General features: G+C 47.6%; 1 long non-coding RNA gene across 3 annotated transcripts in view; it reads left to right on the top strand.

Annotated features, from left to right (window-relative positions):
- LOC132015539 (uncharacterized) overlaps positions 1-17,255 on the top strand; it is a 253,741-nt gene that overhangs the window by 173,310 nt on the left and 63,176 nt on the right. Inside the window, exon 4 of one of the 3 annotated variants that reach the window (XR_009403718.1) lies at positions 12,421-13,062. The exons of the other annotated variants lie outside the window; for them this stretch is intronic. This is a non-coding gene — a long non-coding RNA (uncharacterized LOC132015539). Of the gene's footprint in view, positions 1-12,420; positions 13,063-17,255 lie in introns of those variants that run through there. 3 annotated transcript variants of the gene reach the window in all.

Genomic DNA, 17,255 nt, shown 5'->3' with positions numbered 1-17,255 from the left:
AGCCAGCCGCAGTCATGCCGATTTTCTTCCCGGTGACTTTCCTCTTACGGACTCAAGACAAAGCGACAACAGAGAGAAAACGGAGGAGCAGAACAAGAAGGCCCGTGTCTACCAAAGTTAAGAGTTTTCAGATTGGATCAGATGAGGAAAGAATCCCGAAAAAGAGCTACTCCTCCCCGGGGAGATGAAGCACACTTGGCATTTGGGAGCTTGACCGAGAGAAGTCAGAGCCCAGACCCCTGTGTGTGCAGCTTTGGGAGCCTCAGAGTAGAGATTGTTCGGAAGAGAGATTGTAGAACTGTTGCAGCACGAAGGTCTTGGTTGTATCGTGGCAAAATCTCCAGGATTATCTACTGTCAGTTTCCGAAAAAGACCACCATAGTATGTGTTGAATAAGCAAAATGCAATTTATTAGACTTACTGGAATGAGGGAGAACACTATTTTTTCTTTTTAAGATTTTACTTATTTATTTATCAGAGAGAGCATAGCAGGGGGAGCAACAAGTGGAAGGAGAAACAGGCTGCCTGCTGAGCAAGGAGCCGGATGTGGGACTTGATCCCAGGACCTTGAGATCACGACCTGAATTGAAGGCAGGCATTTAACTGACTGAACCACCCAGGCGCAAGTGGGTCTAATAAGAGAGAAGCCAGGGGAGGGTGGGAGTCTGCGTGAGTGATTTAAGAAGGATCTTACCAGGAGGGCAACTCTTTGGTTTAGACAGCGTTTCTGATAGCTTTGGGATGGCAGGCATGGTAAGATGAATTCCAGAAGTCAATATTGACTAGCAAGTTAGTTGGTTTTAACTTGTTAGTTTTTAACAAGTAAGCTATCTAGTTGGTTCAGTGTCTTAGCTATTTTTCAAAAACATACTTGCTTCTGGAAGAAGAGTGGTTTTACCTCATTCAAGTAATGCTTATCATAGAATGGAAACAGGCCTTTACCCAGAAGTGTTTTGATGGTAATCATTCTCTGAGAATGGTAACCGTGTTTAACAAATCAATTGAGAGAAGATGAGCTTCTACGTTGTGGAAAGAAAGAAGACCCAAATGAGCACCAACAGCGCTTGCTACAGCAAAGGTCAACAACCATCGTTACGCCTTTGCTTGAGACTCAGGTGGGCAGGAGAGAAAGTTTTATAGTAAAAAAAGAAGAAGTTATGCTGTCAGGGGAGGTTGTCGGCCCAGGAAAGCTGGAGGTTGGCTAACTAGAAACATGACATTTTATTTCATTAGTTTGGGGGGCACACTGGGGTTTCTGTGATGGCCTAGAGTTGGAAACTGGACAAAAGACAGAGAAGTTGGCAGTTCCTGACCAATCCCTGCCATCTGGCCTGGTGACTGCTGAGGCTGTGGGTTGGCTTCTCCGTCTGGCGGAGGGTCAGAGTCTGACGTCGTAAGTGGTCTGGCCACTGTCTCTTTGTGTCTTCAGTTTTACAACATGGACAGGAAAGTATACCGGCCTCAGCGCTAATTGCAAATGGCCCCCAAACATAAAGTTGTGATGAAAACCATAATTATCAAACTAGAAGTGGCCTGAGAGCGCTGAAGCTCTGAGAACGATCACAGTGTTTCATGAGTCTAACTGAGAGAAGGTAACTTCAGAGCCAAATTTCTTTTAAAAAAGTCCTTGGAATTTTTTTCCCATGAAAGAGAGAAGCAGGTGAGCGCGTGGGGTTTAATTATGAATGAGTGGTGGCTGATTATTTTCACGTGGTGTTAGGCTGGCCAGCTGCAAATACAGATCCCTTTGTCTTCAAGATCCCTTTGGAGTCCCAGAAGGAAGTTTCACCCCCGGGGGTGAGGCCAGCGTAGGTCCGCAGCCTCGCACAGGTGTTTACTGACGACCCAGGGAGCCAAGGTGAGGATTTCTCCCTGATACCAGTGTCCGTAACCGTAGCCCGCCGTGTTACTGCACCACTTCCCCTCTTTGGCTTACTCTTCCTAACAGGCAGTTGGGCCCTTGATTCACCAAGTAGGTTCTCAGAGGGTTAGCAAGCCTGGCCTTCCACTCTTGCGAAAATATCTGAAAAGGCCAGACTCCTTTTCTGGAATATAGAAACGTGAGGAACAGAGCGAGATTTCTAACCAGTCTCCAGCTCACTTAGAAAGAAACGAAATCTTTCTTCAAAGCTTGTTTGGGTTTGTGAGATTTTGTTCAGTCTGAACATGCTACAATAGGCCTGGCTCATCTGTGATCATTGGAAAAATACCAATATCTCTGCATCCGGAGTCGTCTGAGCCCCCTGGGATGGTCTGGGCATCCTCACTCCGTACTGATACCGCCATGTGCTATTCGGGGAACTAGTTTCTTGTTTCTGGTCTGGTCTCCTTCTCTCTCTCTCTCTGTGGCTTTGATTGTCCCCACCCGCCGGCCGGCCGGCCGTGTGCTGCGTCACAGGAAGCCTCCGGGGTGTGTTTGCAGAGACGGTTTAGTAACAGGAGGTTTCCACGACTCTGGGGCATACCTTGTCTGACTCCCCTGGAAGGCCCTGGATCCTGGTGGGCTTTCTGCATCCCCAGGGGAACCTTGCCCTGACCTCCTGGCCCTGATCAGACTTTGCCTGGTGTGGGAGAGGCAGCCCCTTAGCTGTTCGCTTACGGGGCGTGTTACTTGGCAGGACTGTGAGAGTGGGGCGGGCACGGAGCTAAGACGGCTGTGTGTCTTCCGGGCTGCCGCGTGTGTGTGTGTGTGTGTGTGTGTGTGTGTGTGTGTGGCTGCTTTTCATCTATTTTTCATCCAGTTTGATTCAAATGAGGGAGCCTTTATTTCTCTGATGAAAAGGAGCCCTCCTTTGCTGGGCTCATAAGCTTTCTGTCACCTTCTCTAGGCTGTCACATGGTATGCACTTTCCACAATGGTATTAATGCCTTCGCAGAAATAGAATCTCTTCCAAAACACATCAGCCTTCGCTCACGTCTGACAGGGAGCTCTGTTGTCAGAAGTTAGCGTAGGCTTATTTTTCAGGATAATACTTCATCGAAGAGAGTGATAGTTGAATTAGGGTGAATTTAGTTGAATTATTTCGTCAAGTTGCTGCGTTTCTGTTTTCCACTTCATTCTTGAAACTCCTCACGTTTCAGCCCAGAGTTTTCTTTATGACATAAAATGACAATAAGTAACTGATAATGGTGATAATAAAATTATCACACAACAACTACCAGCATGTGTTCGTGTGGCCCCTTTACCTTCTTGGGGTGCCTTCACAGGAGGCACTTAGTTTGACCCTCGTAACAGCTTTCTGAGGAAGAAAAAGTTGGAGAGGTTGAGCATTTGGAGGTGAGGAACCCAGACCCAAGGAGGCTGAGTGACTCAGACCCAGACTCAAGGTCACTCAGTAGCATAACAAATCATCATTGCTCCAACATTCAGACGTCAAATGTCCTCCATCAGAAAAACTAACCAAACCGCATCTTTGCCTCTGTTTTCCCCAGCCACTGTCTTCTCTGTTTTCTCTCAGTCTTTCTTTTTGAGATAGATTCTTTGGGACATTAATCTGCATAACTCAGGAAACACACAGATTAACCATTCCCAGAGCAGACATTGTATTCTCCATGTTTTGCGAACATTTCTGGAACAAGGTGTTTCCTGATAACAATGACCAGTATATATCTTTGCAGTTCAGCTTTACTGGGGTACACATTATATACAGTAAAATTGACCTTTTGGGGGGTGTACCAGCTCTATGAACTTTGACGGATGTACCCAGTTTGTAATCAACCCGTGTAACCAAGTTACAAAATGTTTTTATCACCCCAGAGTGAGGACATTATGCTAAGTGAGATAAGTAACACCAACACTGCATGGCGTCATTTACACTTGGGGTCTTACAAAACTAAACTGGGTGGCGTCGTGGTGACCGGGGGGTGGGGGAAACGGGGAGATATTGGTCAAAGGGTACAAACTTTCAGTTACAAAGTTACCAAGTTCTTGGGATCTAATGTACAAGATGGACATTGTAGCTAATAATACTGTGTCGTGTCCTTAGAAGTTGCCGAGGGAATAGATCTGCGGTGCTCTCACCATGGAAAGGGGAACGGTAATCAGAGGAGGGCATGGAGGTCATTGGTTCGCTGTCGATAAATGTGTCAAATCAGCACGATGTACGCCTTGGACTTACACCATGTTCTGAGTCAGCCGTGTCTCAGTGAAGCTGGGAAAAAGTTAGAAAAGGCAGGAGATTAAAAATTTTAACTGCCCCGAGTTGTTCTCCGTGTTTGTTCTTGTTTGGAGCCAGAACTCACTATACATTCAGGGTTTTCAACCCATTCTCTCTGGATGACGGGCTTAGAGATGACCTGCTTATCTCGCTTTGTATTAAGGGATTTGAATCCCCTTTGACTATTACATGTTTTACCTCGAATATATTGTGTGGCAAATTAAAAGACATGCGCGCCTGTGAGGTTTTGTTCTGAGTAACACTGCGGGTTATTATTGTGTTATAGGACTACAGAATCTGTTTTGTTCTAATAGAAAACCCACTTGGGTCTTAATAAAAAAGAGAAAAGCATGATAAATGCCATCTAAGAATTCGTATCATCCGCCTTGAGTGACGGCAAAACAACTTGCTTTCCTTTCAAAACTCACTGTGTTCTTGCTACCACCTCGGCTGCCAGGTTGATGTTGCTGTTGCTTTTTTATTTTATAGGATTTTTATTACGTCTTTATACATGTCTTCATATAATGATAAAGATTATAGAAATTTAATCTTTGTAATGATAAAGATTGAAACTATACATAATGTTATTTAACAGAGGTAGTCCGTTTCAGACAATCACATCACACCAAAATACTGAATACGTTCCTAATCCAGATCCTGGGGCACACAGGCTTCAAGTCCACGCATGTCTGACTTGATGCTCCTGGCCCTGCTGCCATATTGGAGCTGCATGAAATAGCTCTGTCGTCCTACGGGGTGCTCAGCACCTCCGGTTCCCACGCAAGCCAAGAAACTCACAGAAACTCAGAGAGAGGTAGTTGCCAGGGGCTGGACTGGGGGAGGAAATACAAAATTACTAATCAACGGGTATAAAATTTCAGTGATACAAGATGAATACGTTTAGAGTTGTGTCCTCTTTAAGGAATGGTTCCACAGAACTATCTAGAATTTTTTTTTTTTAAAAGTCTGAGATCCGGTAATGACTTTCTGACATCTACAAGGAGAGCTATGAGTTTGAGAGGGAAGGAAGTTGAAAGTGAAAAATGCTATTTTCTAATCCTGGAACAGAATAGTTATGGGGGATCATTTCCTTGTGAAACATTTCTAAAATGGCACTACACCAGGAGGAATGCATATAAAGTTTCAGAGCTAAAATGGATGTCAGTGACTAATCAATGGTTTTTGAATGATGAAGGCTTCTTTTTTTTTTTTTTTTTTTAAAGATTTTATTTATTTATTTGACAGAGAGAAATCACAAGTAGGCAGAGAGGCAGGCAGAGAGAGAGAGGAGGAAGCAGGCTCCCTGCTGAGCAGAGAGCCTGATGCGGGACTCGATCCCAGGATCCTGAGATCATGACCTGAGCCGAAGGCAGCGGCTTAACCACTGAGCCACCCAGGCGCCCCGATGAAGGCTTCTTTGAATGAAACGATAATCTCCTGTGTGGGAACCAGACGTGCTGAGCGCCCCATAAGGACAACAGACCTGTTCCATGCGGCGGCCCTCCAACATGGAGCAGGAGCCAGGAGCCTCCAGGCAGACGCACGTGGACTTGAAGCCTGGCTCTGCCTTTGGTAGCTGTAGGATCCCAGGCGAGTTCCTTAACCTCTTCGAAGCACTGTCTTCATCTGTGAAGCGAGGGTCGTTACCCCTACTGAATCTGGGGTGAGGATGAGCACTAATGTTGCGAATTCCCAGCTCTGCATCTCACCTGTAGGAGGTGCTTGAGAAGTGACGCTGGGTGGAGTCAGCACCTCACCACCAATAAAATAGCCAGGAGGCTTCAAAATAAATACAGAAAATAGTTTAACCTTTATATTAGAGTTAACTGTTAAAGGAGAACTTTTTCTTTTTTTTTTTTTAAAGATTTTATTTATTTATTTGACAGACAGAGAGATCACAAGTAGGCAGAGAGGCAGGTGGTGGTGGGGGGGGGGGAGCAGACTCCCCACTTAGCAAGAAGCCCGAATCGCGGCTCCATCCCAGGACCCTGGGATCATGACCTAAGCCAAAGAGGCTTTAACCCACTGAGCCACCCAGGTGCCCCGAGGAGAACTTTCGAGAAAAATTGTGTCAGGAGACCTAAGCAGAAGAAAGGTTCCTGAGATTAGGTTACTTTTATGGACACCAAGTAAGAGTCATGGATTTCTGTTTAATGAAAAGTATAATATGACATAATCAAGAGAAGGAAAAAAGATACTTTCAAATTTCAAAATGAGAAACAACCTTAAATCTTTACACAAAGCAATCGAAAATCCAAATTAAAGAGTAAGCAGTAGAGAGGGGCCCGTAGAAACAAACCAAGTACTGGATTCAAAGTGAGTTTCTGCAGCAAAGATTTGAATCTCAGCCTACTAGAGAAAAAGAAACAGAAATCCAGAAGAAAAAAGTCCTTTCCACACATCTGTTCGTTTCTGCTTGCCTTTTCTTCCAAATGCCGTGAGATCTCGAGGGCAGTGATTTTAATTAAGTCTTACCATATGCAAGACAATTCTTCTCTTAAAGAATGTGGACTGTAGCACAGAGGAGCTCATCTGTTTAAGCCGTATGGTTAACCCCGAATTTTAAACTTAATCCAAAGCTTCTGAAAGGACTAAGATTTTATCTAAGTGACATTCTCTGTACTACCCCAATGAGACAGAAACTATAGTTCTAGTTCAAGGGACATACTTAACAAAACGGACATGCTGAAACACCTGCAAATATAAAGTTATTCTTACCTTTAGAAACATCTGGCATCAGTAATGTCATTTTATTCTCATGTCCCATCCATTTTGTAGATGACAGATCTAAAAAGCAGGTGTCATAGGGGTGGTTCTATGATGTGGATTTCTGTTTAAATTGCAGCTTGCTCCAAACCAATGCCCTTTTCTACTTCTCTGTAATGAATCTGGTCTTAGAGTTCCTTTGACTTTCTTTTTCTTCAGACACGGCTGTCTTCCTTTCCCTCTCCCTGTGCACCCTCTAGAGGGGGTTGGGTCCTGTATCCTGTTCATTACCGCTCCGGCCTTCACTAAGACGCCAGCAGGGACAAGGCCACAAGTGGTTGTGATTCTAAGATACATTTACATTTTGGGGGGTCAGAAATTCTTGAAGACAAAAATATTCTTTAGTGTTTTTCATTGAAGTTGGTTAGATTTGGGGGATTTCCTGAGAGACGGGGAGAGGCTGGCAGGTCAACAAAGCAGGGGAAGCTTCACTGTGAATGAGCTGAGGAGAAATTATGGACATGGAGGGCATCCAGGCAAGGCACAAGCATGGGATCCACAGGTGTGCATAGACGAGTGGGAGGGGACACAAGTCACACTGAAGAGTTGACCTCTTGCCTGCAGACCAGCTGGGCCGCTGGCCTGCCCTGAACCTGCCAAGACCCAGGGCAAACCAGTCACAAGTCCCTGGAGACACAGAGTACCCTTGTGGTGTTGCGTCTCTGACGTTCCTGGAATGGGTGTTGGGTCCCAGTGCGAAGTCTCCTTGTGCCATTGAAAGTAAGGCTGGCCTGTTGGTGCCCTGGAGTGGAGCCTGCTAAGCCTGCGGTGTAACCCACCTCATGTCCCACACACAAGCTCGTGGCCGCTCTCTCGTTAAGGCAGAAAGCAGCAGCAGGTTGGGACTCTTGGCGGTTACCGGTCATTTGTTAATGCATGTGAGTGGGTAACCACGGGTTGCTGTACACTTGCTCACCTTGGTTTCTCTGGGGATGCTTAGTTCACTCAGAGAGGATATTTAACTGTGGAAGAAATGGGACTCTTTGAGAACGCTATTGAGAGAAATGTTCTTAATGTGTTCCGGTGCCTGCATTTATGTCGAAGAAATACTGCATCAGTACAAAGAGCATGCACTGAACAAAGGTGAAGTTCTTGTGTGGGAGAGTATGATTGCTGGAGTGGGCAATCCAGTGCACGGGGGGAGAGAGACGCGGTGACAGTCTTCTGGAGCGCCGAGCGGAAAGGCCAGGAGATGGGACGTGCGGCAGAGAAGTGGCTGCCAGAAGATCGGTTTATGGGATTGATTATAAAAGGGGAGTTCAAGAAAGAGGGAGGAAGTGAGAAATGGCAGAAGAAAATGTCCCCGAGTTGCAGAGAGATGGACACTTGAGTTGAAAGGGTCCATAAACAGTAAGCGACAGGAGCGGAGAAGAATCCAGTAGCTGGACACATCCTCATTAACATGTGAGGAATCAGGCATGGAGAAGCTCTGAAAACCTCAGGGAGGATGGAAGCAAGAGCAAACAGCTTTTCTACAAAGAAGAAGGATGATGTGGGTGTGAAGCCTCTTGTGGGCGGCGGGGGCGGGGGGGGGGGGGGGGGGGGAGAACAGTGCTGCATTGTACGAGGGAAAAGACTTAAAACCTGGAAGTCATTGCCAGTCAAAATAGTCAGTGATAAGGTAGAATGAAGGCCTTTCCAGTCATGTAAAATCTCGGAGCAGTTTTTCTCACGTGCTCTTTCGCCACAAAAAATGACCAAGACTGTGGTCCCGCAGCACGCGCGTGATTGCAAGAGCTGTGGCTCCCGCAGACTCGGGCTCGGGGCCAGTTCTTCCAGCTCTGCGGGGAAAGTTTAAAGACCGAAGCAAGGAAGGAGGTGAAGAAATTGCGGATCTTACAGACAAGTCATGTCAGGACTTTGTTTTTACCTAAAATCTCCAGGAAAACTGGAATAGCTTTCGCAGGAAGTTATCCCCGCGCATTTGAAGCAAACTTAAATGTGGCCAGAGTCTCGGCAGGTCCAAGTGGAAGGAAAGACAATTCGCTTATGGGAGATCCTTGTAACAGTTTATTTTGGGTGGCCCCGTTCTGATGGTGTGGCCGACCCCCACTCTCTGCAGGGCGGCTGGCCCTGGAGTGGCCCGGTGGGCTGGAACCACGTGGGTTCACTTACATGCGGATTTGGTTCAGTAAACGCAATACGGTACTGGGAATATATTTTCTCTTCCTTCTGGTTTTCTTTTTTTTTTTCAGATTTTATTTATTTGAGAGAGATCACAAGTAGGCAGAGAGGCAGGCAGAGAGAGAGGAGGAAGCAGGCTTCCCGCTAAGCAGAGAGCCTGATGCGGGGTCTCGATCCCAGGACCCTGGGATCATGACCTGAGCCGAAGGCAGAGGCTTTAACCCACTGAGCCACCCAGGCGCCCCTCCTTCTGGTTTTCTTAATGACATTTGCTTTTCTCTAGCTTCCTTTATTGTAAAAATGTCGTGTATATATAATATATATATATATATATATATATATATATATATATATAATGCACGTAACTTACAAGACAGGTGTTAATTGGCTGTTCATGTTATTGGTGGGACTTCTGTCACCAGTGGGCTATGAGTAGATAAGGTTTTGGGGGTCAGGAGTTATACTTGGATTTTCGACTGTGTGTGCGGTGGCTGTTGTTCAAGGGCTGACCCTGGGCGGTCGTGCGGTCGTCTTCGTACCATCAGGGTGGGAAGGAGTGCCGTTTTGATTTTTATGTTTTATACAATTTCCAAAGGCAGAACGGAAGACAACGTTTAGGTATTGTCCCGTATTTCCAGTTATTGATCTTTATAATTGGAATTATGTTTCTGTGTGGCATTGGGAAGTGAAGTGAAGGAAGGAGCTGGAAGAAACCGTAGAGGCATCAGATTCCTTATTTCATGGAATGGATAGTCCAGAGATGACCAAGTTGGGGGACTCAGAAGTATGTTCCAGAGTAATCAGTCGCAGGAGGGAGGCAGAGATGACGTTGGGAGAAGGGCCCCGGGGAAGGAAGAGTAGAAGGGAAGACCGCAAGCTGCCATCCCGCTAGAGAGGTGGCAGGCGTTGCTTAAAATGCATGAATCAGGGGCGCCTGGATGGTTCAGTGGGTTAAAGCCTCTGCCTTCGGCTCAGGTCATGATCTCAGGGTCCTGGGATTGAGCCCCGCATCGGGCTCTCTGCTTCCCTTCCTCTCTCTCTGCCTGCCTCTCTGCCTACTTGTGATCTCTGTCTGTCAAATAAATAAATAAAATCTTAAAAAAATTTTTTTTTAAAAATGCATGAATCAGAAATATGTGACAAACACACCCTTGAGGGGCTAGAGAGGGAGACTCCTTGTGTTCCAGACTCCCTCCAGCCACTCCGCGTGGGGCTGCCTCCCAGGGTCGCCATCGGGACGGTGAGCTACTGTGCGTACATTCCCGTGCTCTCGTACACGCGGTCCACGGCACACAGGGTCCCCATTCCCAAGCAGCATTATAAAGATGAGGTGGTCCGGGGGTGATCTCTATCATGCCGAGTGGAAACTGTCAGAGCAATCAGCTTTGGAACACGCTGAGCGAGGAGGTGGGAGCAAAGGCAGAAGATGCTAGTCCTTTACTGTAACGTCTGTGCAGGGTTTGAGTTCTCATCGTGTATGTGTAATAGTGTGATTGTTGCAACATCGACTATTTCTTTGGGTCTTGAGGACATGAGTGTGTAATACGGTGGGGATTGGAGAGGTGCATGTGCCCTGGTACTGGGCAGTAGGGAGCAGAGGGAACCTGCTTGCTTCATCTTGCAAGAAATAAGTGGTAAAGCAGGAATCAAAAGAAGTGTTTTGTTCTGAGACCAGAGAAATGACAGGACAAAGGCAGAGATGAAGATGACGCGGTGCCCGATTTCCCCTCCCCTCTCCCCGCATCAAGACTCTGGAATCGGACACATTTGCTCCGCCACGTCCTGAACGTGGATAGCGTGGCTCTGGGCAGACGGCGAAGCCCGCGGCCGTTCTGATGGCTCGGGGGAATCTGGCCGAGAGGCTGAAGCTGAGTCGTATCTCACACTGTTCCAGAAGGACCAGGGCTCACCCCTGATGCTGCTTTAACTGCAGAGAATGAGACTTTTGGTCCTTCTTGGACACATGTTTGCAGCCCCAGAGATCCAGTCCCTGTGGAGCTGCTAGTGTCCCTCGCCATGTCCCTCCGGAGCTGCTAGTGTCCCTCGCCGCGTCTCTCCTTCTCCCCTTCGCCCTTGCTGATGTTTCGTGGACTCATGTTCCCCTTAGATGCCAGTGAGAGGCTTCAGAGGTCATAATCACTGTTTGTTAGGCCACAAGCAGTTCATAACTTCCCAGTGGGATGGTTGAAGTCACACTTCACAATTCCCGCACCATCGGGAAATGCCAGCTAGAAGATCCTCTCGCAGGAAATGCTTCTTCTCCGACACCAAACGAGTGGGTGGTGAGGCCTGCTGTTCGGGGCCATGGGCCATCCTCCAGGGACAGGAAGAGGCCGTCCGCAGCTGCCAGACGAGGAGACGTGACTCCAGAAACACGGCTGTTGAGCCTGTCCACAGCCCTCCGGGCGGGAGTGCGCAGCGCCTCGTCGCGAGGACAGTCCTTGGGCTTCTGCGCCTTCGGAGTCAGGATGGGAAAGTTCCCTGTGGCTGGATTGTCCAGCGCAAGCCCGTCCTGCTTCCACGGGGTCAGAACCGAATCCATTTTCCTCACATGCTCCTGTACCAGGTGAGACAATGGCCTCACCTTCCCCTGCCTCTGTGTGTGTGTGCGTGACATCTCTGACTGTGGATCTTCTCGGGCCAGTGGGCTGGACCCTTCTTGAGGCAGGACAGAGAAGAAGAGAATGAGTGGGAAGGGAGGGAACTGGCTCCAGAAAGGGGAGGTGTGAGAACGTGGCTCCAGAAAGGGGAGGTGTGAGAACGCGGCTCCAGAAAGGGGAGGTGTGAGAACGCGGCCCAGCCATCAGTGGCTTCACGGATCCCACAAAGGTTGGGCCCTGCCAGTTTTGTCTCCTTTATTACCAACTTGGATCTAAGTCTTCTCTTCTGCTGCTCCCCTGTCTCCATCCGTCCTCACCCCCTTTCTTTAGCTTTGTAGGATTCCAGATTAGATGAATGATAGATATTGGGAAAATGAGTAAGGAAATAAAAAATTCAGAAAACTCCCTGCTGATTTGTGTTGGGTTGTACTAGGGGCCGAGACTTCTCGCAACGTTGCCTGCGCTGCTGGGCATTTTTTTCAGAAACAACAGATACAGCTGATGGCAAAAGATTAGCAACGTCCCTTTCCGGCAGCGGTGGTGGCAGATCCGGCTTTCGGGCTAATCACATTAGTTCTTCTCTGCACACAGAGAAGTCAGAAGCAGTCATCTCTGGGCTGATGAGCAAACGCAAACCCTCATGGCGTGATGCTATCCGTCAAGAAGTGGAGACTGCAAGGGTCCTACAGACGTAGAATTTGGGTATAATAAGCCATTTAGACAAACAGCGGATATGGATTTGCTAGATCTGTTCTCTTTTCCTCATTCCACAGCCTCTGTGAGGAGGGGTTCCGTGACCTCGCTTTACAGACACTCGGCCTCCTGGTTACTCCTGTCTTTCCCCAGTGGAGAAGGTGACGAATGCCCGGAGCTAGAGGGCCGTGACTGGGCTTGTTGGTCCTCCACACATTCACAGCACCCCTGCTCCTGAGCTGCGTAGTAACGTTCGCCCACGGGGCTTGGTTTCTACAAGATGAGACCCGAGAGTCAGCGAAGACAAATGAAGCCTTTTGTAAGACCTGTCCTCGCATTAAAAAGTAAGAGGGTATTACCCTTTCAAAAAGCAAGATTTGAAAAGCAGGATTTGAAAACCAGTGAAAGGCCTGGACAAACCTCACTCCACCCGAAACTTGTTTACGCCCGAAAGTGTTATCAACCGGCTACTTCTGCTTCTGTAAAAGTGCTTGCTCAACGGTGGGCTAACTAGCTACTTTCGCTTCTGTTCGAATGCTTGCTTGATGCCCGTGCAGGCTCCCAACACCAATCAACCAACACCAGGTATGATTTTTTAAACTTGTTTGTACTCCTCCCAAAACTTGTCTGTACCTGCTTATAAAAACCCTGCATTTACTCTGCTTGGGACCTCTCAGCGTCACCGGCAACAAGTGCACGTTGGTCCGGGTTCGAACTCGTAATAAACGACCCTTGCTGTTTGGCTTTGACTTGCGTCTCTGGTGGTCTTTTAAGGTGGGCATACAACGCACTCGGCATTACACCAGGAGCGTGCTCAATTGGAATCTGACCTTGGATGGACTCGGGTGTCGGGTGGGAATAATATTTGTCAGTGAACTACTCTGTCCCCAAGGGAGTATGACCAAAGTTAGGCTGAAGTTGGAAAATGCAGCAGGGCATTTTCAAAATGAGGAAACCAAATAGGGAAAAAAATGAAACATTGGAGGAAATAAAATCAGTGACAGCATTCCCTCTGATGTCTGCGTGTATCCAACGGGCATTCCTGGAGCTGTGTCTGTGCCGGGCCAGTTACCATAATGAATGGCTAAGCTAGCAAACAGTGCTTTCATAAAAAGGTTAATGAAAAAGATGTTCCTGCTTCTACTGAAGTAGTAACTGATAATTAAATCTTTTGTGGTAGATTCCTTGTTCTCATTTCTTGACTCCTTCCCTCTGGCGCGTGGTCTCCCCGTGTGCCAGAGTGCAGAGGGCGTATTTCTTGCCCTGTAAACAACGTGGGCGTGGACACTAGCGTGGGTCAGGGGACTTGTAATGAACTTGCTGTGCGTGAGCGGTGGGCTTGGTCTCGTGTTCCCTGGGATCCATCGTGACAAGAACATGCCCCCGAAGGCTGTGGTCCAAAGAGAACATAGACACAATGCAACAGAAGGAAGGGCCTGGAGCCGACGCCAGCTCACCCCCAGCCTCCAGCAGGGTGCTCCGCGTCCAGTAGCCTCACCAGTAAAAAATGCAGAAGTTTTAAGCAACTTTGTATTTTATAGTGGTGTGTTATGCTGCTTCAGTGTAGCTAATACAACCTTTAGAATTAAATCAAAATTAATTAAGCGATGGACATAATATAAAAAAGGTAGAGTTTGGGGGCCAGCACACTGACGATACACGGTTGGTCTTAATGAACAACAACAGTAACTTTAGTTTAGAAATGATTCAAAAGCCTTCTTGGGGCACCTGGCTGGCTCAGTCAAAAAAGTGTACGAATCTTGATCTTGGGGTCGTGAGTTCGAGCCCCACGTTGGGTGTAGAGATTACTTAAATACATAAATTTTTTGTTTTAAAGAGAGCCTTCTCTAGCTGAAAAAAAATTATATGGGGACCAAAAAAAAGGGGGGGGGGGAAAGGCAGGGGGAGAGGAAACATCTCCAAAGAGGCACATTTTACCTGTCTAGGAAGCATTACAAGAATCCATTAGCTGGGAAAAAAAGAAAGAATCCATTAGCTGTCCTTGGAATTCTCACGTGTTTACAAGGTGGTTTCCCTGGCTGTCAGTGGACATTACCCACTGTCCCTTTCTGACCCACTGGGGTCCTACCTCCCACTGCCACACCAGCATCTGTGCCATCAGCACTCATTGGAGCTGCTGCCAATGTCAGATGTCAGAGGGCTCGTGTCTACACTGACAGCCCTTGCCGTTGCCAGAGCTGCTGGAACCAATTCTGCAGACATCCTGTCCCTTCCATTCTTACTCGGAGATTTGTGGTGGCCATCCAGGCCAAGGATGTGTTGATGCCAGTCAAGGCTGCAGAGAGAGACATTGCATTATAGTTGGGTTCTTCTTTCTCAGTCTTGGGCAATGCCCGCTTGATGAAGTTCTAGAACCTAGGTGAGGTTCGGTGGGCTGAGGTCTGGAGCTGATGACCAAGAAAGAATTCTTGAGACATCTTTGGTGCACAATGGTGGTTTATTAAAGCATGGGCAGGAAGAGCTGCTGCCCCGGGTTGTGAGGGGTGGCAGGTTGTGTACCCTGCGGTTGGGGGAAGGGGAGGGGAAGGGAGGTGTCAGTGGAGTTTCATATGCTAAAGAGGGCCTCCAAGGTGCCAGGATGTTCCAGGCCTGCCGGAGGCCTTGCCCTTGCTGCTGGATCAATGTTGTCTTCAGACCAGCCATTAACATTAAGATAGTTGGGAGACTTTTTGGTGGGGTGTCACAATCCTGCTATCAGTCGTCTTTGTTAGTGAGATTTAGGACATTTGTAAGCCAAGGGAGACTCCTGTCTAGCAGGATTGTGAGCTCTGCAAGTTAACTATTTGCTTATTGTTCAAGGCAGTCAGGGCTGCCTGCGGGATGCTACACATAGGACTGAGGGGGAGGAATGGAGAGGGGGGTGAGGGGGTGTAAGGCGCCAGCTTTTGCTTTGTCTTCAGCCAGCCTCGCGCTCCCTCATCACGCTCATTGGGAACTCAGCTTGAGAATTTTCACTTTCGGCCCAAGTGAGTTCTTCACTAGGGATCTCCTTAATACTTCTGGGAGAACGTGTTTGCAGGCTGCTTCTCCAGCCTCTGGTCATGCCGAGGGCCCCCAGAGTGCCTGTCCCAGGCTGGCGTCCAGCCACACTGGGACTTCCGGACCTCTTGGTTTTCTATAACGAAGGATGAAAAGAGGATACACTGATGGAGATGCGACGGCCCTGCTGGAATTAATACTAAAGCAAGAGAGAGACGGAAGAGCTAGGGGAGAAATGATCACACGGCCTGGTGTCTTCTCCGCGGGCTGAGGGAATTCAGGATGCTTCCCTGACAAGATCTCCCTGCTCTGAAGCCCATGGACATACATGGGGATGTATTATGGGTCTGGATGGTTCTAAGAGTGAAGGTCGATACCAAGGTCCCAAGTTTTGCAAAACTCTGAAAAACTGGGACCTAGCCTGGAAGCAGGAGCCTGGATCCCAGCAGGACGGTGACCTCAGGGCCAGCTCCGGAAGATGAAGCTGTAAAATGGACGAGAGAAGAAGGACATTGGCAGGGACTTTTTAATGCTTTGAATTACTCTGTTTTATGCTGCTGGTGCATGGTTTAATGAGGAGGTTTCTAAGGATCCTTGTACCTCTAACTTGCGATGATTCTATCTAGACATTTAATGGAAACTTTCCGTTGCTTTCCTAACGCAGCTGCCACATGTCTGCTGTTTAATGGGCTTGCTTTATATCCTGAATATCCCGAGGAGATGGAAATAAATCAGCTCAAGTTCTGTCTACTCCATCAGTCGAAGAAGAAAAGAAAGTGGCATAAAATTGCAAGAGAGAGTGGAAAATTTTCTTGCTCTATGGGAAAAAATGATGATTGAGCTGAAATAATTAGCAGAAACTCTCTTTGTGTAGCTAGGAGAAACCATGCAGAAAGCAGAAGAGGGGCACTGAGAGCCAGCCACGGACTTGGGAGGTCATCGGGGCTGGATGCTTAAGTTTGGGGCTTCTGGACTATTTTCAGAGTCACTGGTCAATCTCCTTTATTTTGCTAAATTCCAACTTTTATTTACTTCCCAGAACTGGTCTTTCTAGTATTTTTATGGAGCAAATCTGATTATAAAAACTTTATTTTTCAGGGTTTGGCTGAATTCCTTTGTGGAGGCCAAGAGAAACAGGGCTGTACTCCCCTCGAGTGTAGCCCTGACATAAGTACAGCCATCTTGGCAAAGCAAAAGCTGGCACCTTGCACCCCCTCTCCTCCCACTCCCCTCCCCTTGGCAGTGTGTGTGACATTCCTCAGCCACCTCTAACTGCCCTAAAAGGAAAACAAATAGTTAACTTGCAGAGATCACAGTCCTGCAGAACAGGAGTCTCCCTTGGTTTACAAATGTCCTAGAGATCTACAAACAAAGAAGCTATCTAACAATAGCACAATTTCCAGAGGCAAATAACTCAGTTCCTCAAGCCCTAAATAAAGTTAAATTTCTTCTAAACCCAAATCTCACTAACAAGGACGCTTGATAACAAGAATGTGACATTCCACCAGGAAACTCCCAATTGTCTTCATGCTAGTGCCTCATTACAGGGGAAAATGGCCTTGGCTTGATAGTAACCAGGCCTTCAATATCCTGACAGTCTTCTTTACCCTGAGAGCCCTTCTGAACACCCTCTTTGTCCTCACCCACAGTCGAGTCCACCCCTACACTGCCTTTAAAAACTCTGACTATAATCTGGCTTGGGGTCCAAGTCCCTACTCCGCTGTGTCGGGTATACTTGGGCCCAGGCTTCAGCTCGTCATATAAACCCTCGTGTGATTGCATCGGTGCTTGGCTCCTTGGTGGTCTCTCGGACGCAAAAACTCGGGCACACCACCTTGTGTTGAAGATTGTAGTAAAATCTCATCTGCTCAGACCAGAGGCTTTAAATCCGTTTTCAGAAGCAGGTTTGCTCCTT

This window comes from Mustela nigripes, chromosome 4 (genome assembly GCF_022355385.1).
Source record: "Mustela nigripes isolate SB6536 chromosome 4, MUSNIG.SB6536, whole genome shotgun sequence".
In the NCBI taxonomy this organism is placed as follows: Eukaryota; Metazoa; Chordata; class Mammalia; order Carnivora; family Mustelidae; genus Mustela; species Mustela nigripes.
This window is presented reverse-complemented; position numbering and strand designations above follow the sequence as displayed.